General features: G+C 34.3%; 1 protein-coding gene across 9 annotated transcripts in view; it reads right to left on the bottom strand.

Moving 5' to 3' along the window:
* Positions 1-12,409, bottom strand: part of STS (steroid sulfatase) — a 138,225-nt gene that overhangs the window by 42,731 nt on the left and 83,085 nt on the right. The gene's annotated exons all lie outside the window — the stretch shown is intronic.

Genomic DNA, 12,409 nt, shown 5'->3' with positions numbered 1-12,409 from the left:
TTCCTTCATTCTCAGTGCTATATTTTCTTGCAGATTTTTGTGTGAAATAAACAAAAGTGCTAGAACTTCAGCCAGTGTTTGATAACTCTCCTAAAAATGTCTTAAAACTTCTATCTATTAATTTTCACAGGTCACAAAGGGCAAGGGGTTTTGATGATACACGAGTGGTAAAAATAACAGGTGGGGTTTTTTTTCTCTCCAGTTTCTGGAGAACAGTAGGTTGACCACTGCTGTGAATGAGGTGGTAGAAACCATGTTTGTTGCCTTTGGATTGATCTTTTATTTTTTACTAACTATACAATTCCATGTAATAATTCTAACAAGCCTCTAAGTATCTTTGAAGAAGGCACTTATCTCATAAACTTAATCCAACACCTATTATTACTTCTTGTGGCACTATGAGGTCCAAGATATGTTAAGGAAGACAGTTACTAAGAAAAGTTAAACAAAGAAAGCTTATCCTTGGGCATGAAATCCTACATCTTTTTATTGGTATAAGAGTATATTGCCATACATTATGGTTTTCTTTAAAGGCTCTAATCCCTTATTTTAAGAAGTGATATAAATAAAGAGAATATAAAACTGTTTGCAGTCTGAAGTCATTCAGTTACACACTGTACTTTCTCAGAACAACTGAAAGTGCTTTTGGCACTGCTTGGCAGATATAAATTTTATATATGCCCTCCCTCCTCACTGCAATTAAGAGTGATGACATGGTATTGTGAAATAGAAACATCTGCATACTGGTAGTTGTTTTTGGACTGTTGAATCTTGCCTTACATTTTTAATTCATAGTTCTGCAAACTCAGCCTCCATCTCTCAATTTTATCTGGCTTGTTTGTCAAAATACTCCTTACAAAATCTGTGACAATCGTAATGGCAATGTGAAAGACTAGGAAATGCTTTTCTATTTTATTCACTACCATGGCCCCTTCTAAGCATTTTTATGTTGTTCTTCATAAGGCAAATAACCTTACACATATTCCTTATCCATTACAATGGAAAAGGAAATGGATTACATGAATGATTTTCAGCTGTAAACCAGGTTTTGTTTAGCATTCAGCAGTGGTTTGCAGTAATCCTTCCTTCATACTATAGTGCACTGCACACTGACAGACATTTTACCTCAATTTCATTTGTGATTAATTAAAACATACATTCTGTAACATTTCCAAAGTAGTCTATAACTAGCTGCCATTTACCCTGAACATGTCCAAGATTAGACTCTCTCTCAAACTTTTTACTGTTACCCAGAGGGAATTCCTAACCAAGGTCTTGGCACTTAGACTCAGTAGACATAAAAAGGAACCTGAAATTCAGTTAGGATTAGAGAATAGGAAGTCTTCCAACCAAAGTGCATTCAAGTCATAGTCAGGCCAGACAGATGGATCTGCTAAACAATTTACCTGTCATCCAGATCTTCAACCTCACTTTGAAAGCTTTGACTGTTCTGCTGAATTTCATAGATCTGTCTAGTTTTAGCTTCAGAACTTTGGATCACTACTCACATAACAAACATAAAAAGACCAGAACGTTAAGCATAAAAAAGGTTATCTGCTTCCAAATCTCGCTGTGCAAGGGCAGATCAAAATTTACAGGAGGAGTAAGATACCCTTATACAGACATATTACACAGCTATACAGGTGTCCAAGAATGCAGATAGTCTAAGCCCTCCTAAAGCTTTTCCTCTACATCCCTGAGACACAATGCATTTTCACTCAGCTTTTGCAAGTATGCAGCAACTGAAATGCAAAAATGTAACAATGCAGTGTGGCAAAAAAATATCTGGGGTCAATTTGGTCCACAAAGCGAACAAATTGCCTGAAATTAGTTAGAAAAGACTAAGTATAATTATCATAGGAACTGATCTTGTATGTCCAGGCAGAGACTGCACTGACAGGCTCAGCCAAGCTCTAACGTTCACATGTTAATGGGGTAGAAACCTGTTTCTGACTCCTCCATGCCATGGTAATAACACAGATTTATTAAGCTTGACATGTAGACATTGTCCTTGCAATCATTTGCCAACATCTTAGTTTGAAAAATGCCCACTAATGGAATAATACTTTAAAATTTTCAAATCATTTATACTTAATTTTCTTGATTAAGAGATTAAAAAAAATCACATTTAAACTGTGTTAAAGAGAGTAATGTGTGGGTTTTTTTTTTCATATTTTCTATCTTCTAAATACAAACACTTCCCACGGATTAAATGCTTTGACAGATGTGCTCAAAATTTTTTTCTGAAGTGAAAGTGGCACATATACTTTTTTTAGTTCCACCTGCTAATTCCTAGACATTCAAATACATTTCTCAGAACTTAGTTCAGGGTTGTTGTTTTGGTTCTGCTTGATTTGGTTAATTTTTTTCAAAAATCAGTCTGTCATCACCATTTAAAAGCACTGGTAGATATTAAACACTTCCTATCTGGAGACCTCAAATATTTTGGAAATATAAAATGTGGGGGGGGAGGGGGAAGTGAGGCCTTTGATAATTATCAGGAGGTACAGGCTTTGTATAATCTATTTAGTATCATGTTCACAAATCCAGTTAAAGCATTTCTCAGCACATTTTCTTGATTATTACGGCCCCTCTGTAAATACCAGCATGGTTTTCTAAGCCAGACTTCTATTGCCACAACACAGTCTTGTAGTATTTGGAGCTACTCAACATTCTTGAAATCACTAGAAATCACTAGAACTTCTAAATGACCCAACAGCTCCACTAGAGCACAACTGTATGAACAGAAGCATATGAGAAAACAAGGTGCATTCTTGTATGATTTTTTGCAATTCCCGGTTGTTTTTCTACCCACTGACTGATTATGTTTCCATTGATCATGAAACTGAACTGAGACATTTGCATTTAGTACTTAGTCTTGTGCTAAAATAAGCTTATTAATGCACTTTACAAGATTTTCAGGATAAACCTCAAAACTGTCAAAGTATGATATCCAATAGAATATAGCTGTAAAAAAAGTTGGCAATTTTTGCTAATTTTGAGAAACTCAAATATCACAATCCAGATATTTTAAGTAGCATAAATAATTTTTCATAATGGATATAATTTTAGTATAATTCCTATTTCAAGTCACATAATGTATTTTCTGCCACTAAAGAGCATTCTTTAGGTACAGGTTAGATATTAGGAAAAAAATTTTCACTGAAAGAATAATAAAACACTGGAATTTTCTTCCCAGGGGGGTGGTGGAGTCACCATCTCTGGATGTGTTTAAAAAAAGACTGGACATGGCACTTAGTGCTATAGTCTAGTTGAGGTGTTAAGGCATAGGTTGGACTTGATGATCTTAGAGGTCTCTTCCAACCTCATTATTCTGTGATTCTGTGAGTCTGTGATTCTGTGATTCTGTGATTTAGTGATTACTAATCTTTTATTTACTCAAAACATAAAATTAGAGAATGAAAATCAAAATAATGTATGAAGTTCTAAAGTTTTCCTTCAAAGTTTAAAAGTGACCATTGAAAACAGGACTCCAAAAATTTTTTTACATGTTTTCTCTATTTGTTTTAAAAAAAGTCAGCAATATAAAACCTCAGATTCAGCATGACATAATAGCTACATTTTTTTCCTCTCCCTTTTTCTTGATTCTACCTTTGGTCTTCTTATTCTGATCAGCTCTGTTAGGATAAAAGCTTTCATATATTATTTAGTTTCTTCAACAAATTTACAGCTTTAAGGCAAAACTTCCCCCTCACATCATAATTCATATTGTCTTCACTTCTGTGAAACATTTAATTTCTCCTCATACTTGCACATAAGCTCATGCCTTCACAGCATATATACAAATAGTCCTCACTGATGAAACTGATTTCCTCTGGAAAAAATGATAAGTTTTATTCAATCTCTGGCTTTCTAGTAAGTTGCTTTTTGAAAACTGACCACATTGTTCAAGAGCTCCAGTTGTTCTTGGATGGAACCATAAAGGTATGTGGTCTTAGAGCCTCTGGCTACAGCTGAAAAACGGTTTTAGTAACAATTACACTGTTTTTCAGAGTAAAAAAAATCACTGTAAACTAAAAATACTACAAGCAATCCACCATTCAGTATTACAGAGCTATTAGTATCATCCTCTATGAGTGGAAGTAATAATATTAAATTTTTATATAATATTTATGAATCAAAATTATGTTTGAGTATGAGGCTTTGAGAAATCAGACAATAATACTATGCTATCATATAGAGCCCCTGATGTGTATATATATATATTAAAGAAAATAATTGTTTTAGCTTCTAATTTAGATATGCTGCATGAAACAGATATCCTATAGCCCAGCAAATTCTATTTTTATATCAATGCCTAAAACCCAGAATCTACCTACAGTAGCCAGGAATTGAATTTCTCTGTAAAACAACTTAACCATGTCTGAGACCAAAAGGTAACAGCTGATCAAAAGCAAACAGCAATGTAGTTGCAACAAATTCCCATTTGCTAAACTCGGATAATTTGAGAGATTAAGTAGAGAAAGTGCATGAAAGTGAGTCCATGACCAGCTGTGGGATAAAGTGGACTTAGACCTTGACTGAACTAAAGGATTTGCAGTTCTATGATACCGTAGTCATGAAGAACTAATGAGTCTTAATGTTTCCCAAAAGGCATCCTAGAATTAGAGAAATGCACATTCAAAAGAAATTCCAGAATTTTGAGACCCCATTTTCAGAGAATAAGTAATTCTTCACTCAGGTAGATTTACTTATTCACACTTTCCTGTCTAATGTTTCAGTCTTATACTTTCATAGTGCTGAAGTCAAAATCTTAATTAAACAATTTATACTTTGTTATTGCCTCTCTCTAATTAACTTTGTGCTTATGTATCATAGTACTGTTTTAGCAGCTTCAACAAGTGCTTAATTAACAATGCTGCCTTTTGGAAGATAAAATATTTGGAGCTTGGCATTGGGTAGAGATGGGAACTTAGCTAAAAACAAACAAACAAACAAAAAACCACCAAAACACCAAAACCAAACCAAACAAAAAACCCCCCACGTGAATCAACTAAAACCTTCCAAAATTTTGATTCTGTAAAGAGCCAGAGTAGAGAATTATCAACAACACAGTAATCAAGACATTGTTTTTGAGTCCAAGCTATAAAGCTTTGCAGCTAAGTAGTTTTGCTGTCAAGGATATAAACTAATGCTAAGGTAACTATAAGCTTTTAGGACTGATATCCAGTCTCCAACAGACAGGTAACAAGTTGTACATGAAAAATTAGCACACACCTAGTAATGACACAATTATCCTAAGGATGACTAATATTTCCTAAAACTAAAATACTTTATTGCATTAGTGCTAATTCTAAGTGCTAAATTATCATGATCTTTATTGTGGTTTTATAGTCTTGTTGACTTTTAGTGTTGTGAGTGAACCATGATTTCCAACTTACTCCTTGTACTGTGAATGCTACAAACCTATTTTGCTTTGAAATGTCAATCTTGAAGAGGACTGAGTAATTGAGTCTCAGAAATGTTCACCTTAGAGTCCCATAACCATGAGACCATAAAATTCTCCTAAATACGAGTGAACTCCATTTGAAGACTTATTTCCAATAAATTTGGGGGTAAAACTTTGAATTGATGTAAAAAAAAAAAATCACAATTCTATATTATTTCACCTAATTTTCTTTTCTGCTAGGAGGTCATTGAAAAAGCTGTGCTAAAAAGCTACAAGTGAAATGTAGTCTCTTTTGATTTCAAAAAGATTTCATACAAATCCACAACAAAACTTCTGTACCTAGAATGACACAACAAGTAATAAAATATAGAAATCTGTTTGGTGTTTTGCTGTGGGTGTTTTTACCACCTTACTTTTAGTTTTAGGAAACTATGGATACCTTAAGAAAAGAAACTTAAAAAATTAAATGTTTTACATACCCTCTGATATTTTCACTATTTTCTTCTACATTTATTTCTTCTGCCTTTCATGGCAGGGTCTTTTTATGCCATGCTGAGAAGTCACCTCGCTATTGACAGTAAAGTTTCCAGAGAATTTCTCTAATAAACTGATAGTTTGCTTTATTTTCTAGGAGTAATAATATGATGTTAGAAGCTGTGGCACACAGAATACTCCATGTGGGTTGTGCATGCATTAATTACTTCCTTGATGAACATTGCCTAAGACAACATATGCCATCTGAATATGATTTTAAAATTAGGATGAATCAGCGCTATATTCTGAACGTAATACGCAAAATGCTGCAGGCTCAAATCCAACATTGAACTAAAGATATTTTTGGAAGTGTAATGCTCCAGATATTGTTAAAGACTTACTTTTAATGTTACTGGGAATGCTGAAATTGATTTTTTGAACGTTGCAGTAAATTTTTACCTAGTCTTTTTATGTGGTTGTTGTTTTGACTACTGTTAAATTTATAAATAAATTAAAATATATCAGACAGTTGCTCTAAACTCAGATACCTTTTTCTATTTAAGCATTAGCTGTGGAGTATAAGAAAAATGCATTTAAATTTTTCTTTTGTACACGTCACAACTGACAGCAAACCATTAAAGCTGAAATTTAAATAGCATTGAATTACCTGCTTTAAATGTCTTTGCCATTATATGACCACTGAAACCTGTCAACCTCTCTGTGTTCACTAAAAATATTACTAATTTAGGTCAAGATATTTTTAATTCAATAGACCAGTATGTTATGTTTTCTATATTTAGATGAAGAAAAAGCACTCTGATATGATCACTGAAAGTCTATGTATAATGCCACTGTCAAGGGACATTCACCATGGCGTTTCACTAGGGGAATAGCCCTCTAAGACAAAAATATTCCTGCATCAATTTTATTACAACTAAAGAAAAGGTCTATTTTTTTCTAGCTAGAAATCTAGAATTTTTGTGACAATGGGAAAGTTTTACTCCTTTAGATGTTTATTCTTTCTTTTTTATCCTTTCTCATCTGTTATTTTCTGAGAAAAGATACAAGGTTGGTGTGATAAGATTTGACAAAAAAAGATGCTTTTTGTAAGGAAACAAAATGTTTCCTTGACAGCAGTGAAAGTCACATGGTAGTATCTCTCCTTTGAAGATGTTGTGCAAAAGAAGAAATTCTGTATCAAGCTTCTATCAAATTTACCTTCCTTTGTACTGTTAAGCAATGAAAGCAACTATAACTGTCGGCATTCTCAGGATCAATGTGAGTCTTTACTAATCTGTAACAACATCTTCTAAGTCCTTTGTTCCCCACAGAGAAGGCAAATAAACCATAAATTGAAAAAGCTCCTCAGGGAAGCAAGCAAAAAGAATAGGAAAAGTTAGGCAAGGGTATGGGTTCTGCCAATGGGTCTTCTGCATATGACAAGCACATCCCACATACCACAAATGAAACTGTAGCTTTTGTTCACCCTATTGTAAAGAACACAATTTCCTCTATTATTACTAAGAAAGTAATAAAAAAAAGCTTATGAGGCTTTAGAGAATGAATGATTTGAAATTTCTTGTTTATATTCAGAAAGTGGAAGTAATATTAAGAGAGCTCTTTAAAATACTAAGTACGTAGGGAAAATTCTAATACTTTGTAATTCAGAGCAAACAGAACTGTTCATTTACTTTGTGTATGTCTGGATAATTTTATTTCTTAGATGCACTAAGAGGACCAAACAAGGAAGGACAGGCATTTCTGCATTTCTGCTTGCTAGAGACAACAACTAGATTCACCTACCCTCACACTGAAAACTTGACTATAGAAGAAACATTTCAAGCTGGTTCTAGAGCTTTATAGAAGCTTTCCAGTTTCTGTTACTTGCTTAAACTCCAACTCTTGTGTTTTCCCTCTAAGTACAATATTGTGCTCACAAGCCAGTGTTATAAGCATATGAATTCATTTTACAGTTTTTAACTACTAACACTGAATGTGATAATTCAAAAAATTAACCTAGGAACAGCACCATAAATAATGCAAGCCCTTGTTTATAAGGTAACCCTCACTACCCTTTAAGGCATGCATAACATTGGGCTTTTGAAAGGTAAGGAAAAGTTGAAGGTATTCCTCATACTTAATTTCTTCAGAAAGTGGTCTTATTTTAACTCAATTACACAAGAAAGGTTGCACTTGTCCAAACAAGAAGTTGTTACAAAATGACCCATCTGAGCACATTTTTCATGTTTTTTAAAGTCTCTTTATTATGACTTCAATGTCTTGAGTCAAACTAAATCTGGAGTAACCTCTTAAAAAACCCCAAAACACTATTCTGTAAACTTATCCTATATATTCAGTCTGAAAACTGCAAACCAAAATATTTCTCTCTCATTTACTTTTTGTTTCCTTTTAACCTTCAATTTTTACAGCTGAAAATGTAGTAAAAGGCTAAATTAATGACTAGGAAGGGCCTATAACCCCTAGCCATAGAACAAAATATGTCTCATGAAATACTGCTGGATGCTGGAGAACGTTGCAATAGCGAGGAATCAAAATAGCTATGAATTCTGTGATATTACAGAAAGAATCCCTCATTGGTGAATTTGATTGAAATAATTTCAGTAACTGAGGTAGATCACAACATTGAAGAAAGTCAATATAAACACTAATTGAAATGTAACTTGTTTGTTAAGTGAAGCGAAGTGGGAAATTTCCATATAAAGATTTTCATTGAATTTCTACTGTCTTTAAAGTCATTATATTTGCACAATAAACTAGTTTGGTGCTGCAGTCTAGTCTGCCATAGAAAATCTCCTTTTCTTTTGTTTACTGAATGACATAGTCCACTAAATAACTAAATCCATTTTGAAACTCAAAAGGTGAAATGCTGCTAGTAAAGTCATTGTAGTATTTATCAGAAACATTAGTATATTTTTATCAGTAGTACCAAAATACTGTGAAGATCATAATTTCTTTGTAATGTAGACTGCATTGCATTATATTTCTCAACGTTTATTACACAGAAATATATTTCCTCCTTATCAAATCAAAAATTTGCACACAATCAGTGAAACTTGAAAGATGCAGTTTCATTCAACTACAGATTTGCTCTGTATCTGATTAATCCTTCCCTTATAATTAAGTTGTCATAGCAATGCATTTTTAATAGTACTGATTCATATGCCAGTAATATGCTGGAGACAGTGCTCTTGGTAGTTTTTCAGTATTCAGTTATGCTAAATTATAAAGTTAGCAAATACAAAAGTACTATCAACTTGCTCAAGCAGAAGAACATGTGATCAGACTTAAAACAGGCCAAAGTATCATTTGACGTACATCACAAAAAGCAATACAAAATTTGGGGTGGTTCAGCTCAAGAAAGTAAAGACAGATCCCACATCTGTTTTATTCTCAATATAAATGCTTAATGATTAAAAAAAATTACTCAATGCTTTAAAAAAAAAAACCCCTAGGTGAATACTCCCTACTAGGAAGAAAGAAAATGTAGTGGTTTTTTTTTCTGAAGGTGTTGCTTTTATATATTGGTACTTCTATGGTATACCAGGCAGATGTGCAGAAAAAGTATTAATAATGGGAAACCACTGCACTTTTTTACATGTCTTTCTCTCCGTATTTTTCACAGATAAATTAAATCACAAATATTTATAACATTTCAAAATAATAGGAAATCATCCTTCAAGGACTAGGACAATAGATCTTGGCTGTTTCCAAGGAGATTATAGCAAGTTGGACTCAGTGATCCTTGTGGGTTCCTTCCAGCTCAGCTTATGCTGTAACACTGTGATTCTGTGAAATATCAACATGCACAAGTCTGTGAGAGAAAAAGAAAATTGCCTGATATTTCATTATTTTTTTTAAATTCAGAATGTGAAGAATTATGTGCATTATTTTCTAGCATGAGGTAAAATGTGAGTCAAAGCAACATGAAGAAAAATGGTGTTAGCTTATTTCTGTGGCTGAGAAAGATGAAGGAAAGAGAAAAAAACTAAGAAATTATTTTCCTCACGACTCTCTAGAAAGCACAGGGTTGAAATTCTGAAGACTTGAGAAGATCATTGTATAGCATGCATCCTCTAAAAGCTCCTTCAAAGGACTGATGAAGGGGAAAGTACATTGTGAATGCAACAACTGACCTAACTAATATAACTTAATGAAGATGTGTATTGATTTGGTTATGAGGAACTCTTAGCCTCTAAATATATAAATGCAAAATGGTAATTGTTCACTCTGAAGTTTCTGACCTTCCCTGAATGATGCGAGAAACGTGCCTGCTAAAGTCAGACTAGAATCTTGCGAGCAAGGGAAAGATGTACAACTACTAAAAATTAATTGTACACTACATTTCTCTATTTCATGTATATATTTTTAAGAGTTAAAAATTAAACCAAAAAAGGGGGTTTAGACTGAAGCATAGTGGAAATCTAATAATGGGAAAGATGGAGTTACTAAGGGAACTGTGGGGTGATGGAGTTAAAAAGGGACCAAATAGCTAAGCAGAATTTAGCTTTCCTCTTGGTATATGCATTTTTCCTGAAGATCAAGGCTAATCCTATACTTTGAGTGTCTAGAAAAAAATAGTGGAATATTCAAGCTGTCATTAACATGCAAACAGAGCTTGTAGAAAATAAATATAGTACGAAATTTCATGATATATGCATTAATAAGTGCATATAGACAACATATGTACCATTACCTTGCACTTTAATCAATATACATACATCATATTTTCCTTAACAGTTGTAAGCTTTCTCTTCTAAGCTGTTGTTGCTTTGTTCTTCAAAAAGTGCATCTTTGAAATGAATATGAATTACATGTTTAATGAATGAATGGGCACTCCTAGTTGGACAGTTGGGGTAGGGCCCATTACCAGAGAAGTGAAGAAGATGCTGAACATGGTGTGAAGCCCTCACAGAGGACTGGTACATAAGACAATAGAGAGGAATACCTGGCTATTGTCTACTCTGACTACAATGTAAGCTGACAAGGCAAAATATCAAAAAACCTTTGTGCTTGTTTTGTCTGGAATAGAGACAATTTTCTTCACAGTAGCTACTCTGGGGCTGTGTTTCACATTTGTGCTGAAAACAGTGGTGATAAACAGTGTTGTTGTTTTTTTATTTATTACTGAGCAGACAAAGCTCTTCTGCCTCTCTCTCCACCCCACCAGTGAGCAGGCTGGGGGTGCACAAGGAGCACTTGGGAGCATTGCTGGGATAGCTGAGCCCAACTGGCCCAGGGCATATCCTAGACCAAATGACATCATATTCAGCATAGAGAGCTGTGGAAATAAGAAGGAAGGGATGATATTCAGTGATGACATTTGTTTTCCCAAGTCACCATTATGTGTGACAGAGGCCAGTTTTCCTGGAGACGGCTGAACCCCTGCATGTTAATGGGAAATAATGAATTAATTCCTTGTTTTGCTTTGCTGACATATGTGGCTTTTGCTTTATCTATTAAACTGTCTTTATCTCAACTAATGAGTCTTCTCACTTCTACCCTTCCAGTTCTCTTCCCCATCCCAGAAAGAGCCACAGAGTGGCTCTGTAAAGCTTAGTTGCTGTCTGGAATTAAACCACAACCTTCTGTACAAAAGCCACCCTTGTTGTGAAAATGTTGCCAGGTTCTGAGTGGGCTTCATCATTTGAATGCCTTGGAAAAAGGAGGAATTACATTCTACATTGCTGTTGCTCATCAAGTCAATACAGTAGACTAGTTCCCACATTGTTGCTCACATTCATTTCCCATCACATTCCCCTTCAGCACCCTGTCCTCAGACAAGGGTTATATCATCTTGCAGAGGTGTATGTTTGAGAAAAAGAGCTTCTCTGCCCACTTCTCTCATTATGATGCAGAATAACTTCATCCAACACCAGCCATAAAATGGTTCTAGATCTGATTGCTTGGTTCTTCCTTATGATTGTTTATCAAATTCAAGACCTAAAGGTACAGTAATGGTAAATAAATATTATATGTAATATTTTCCCTTTCCCTAGCTCAAAGTCCAGGACAGGTAGAGAGTCAGCCTACAAATGACCAAGAAGACAGAGTTTCAAAATACTTTAAGTCTGCATACACTATTAAACAATTCTTTCCCAAAACACTTAAATAAAACAATTCTAAACCAAAGCTTGTTTTGGATCATTATCTTGTAATTGTAACACAAGCCATCACTTCCAATGTCAACTGAGATGGGACAACTCTGTGTTTAACTTCCTTCAGCACAGAGATTTTTATTGAAAGGGAAATATGCTTTGGTTAATGTGGAAGGTCCTACCAGAAACAGGGAGCTGTTAGTTAAAAAAGAGCAAATCACTGATAAATGCTTTTTTCCTTGGCCTACAGAGCAGAATGATGCCATTCATAAAAAGCATGGAAAGGGACTATATGATACTGGACTCTATAATACTATTCATTTATTGGATAATTATGACTTTGGCTCAGTGATTCTTCTATGTTTTGCTATATGAACAATAAAAATGGCCAGGCTGGCATCATACTTGT

The sequence above is a fragment of the Hirundo rustica genome, chromosome 2 (genome assembly GCF_015227805.2).
Source record: "Hirundo rustica isolate bHirRus1 chromosome 2, bHirRus1.pri.v3, whole genome shotgun sequence".
NCBI lineage: Eukaryota > Metazoa > Chordata > Aves > Passeriformes > Hirundinidae > Hirundo > Hirundo rustica.
This window is presented reverse-complemented; position numbering and strand designations above follow the sequence as displayed.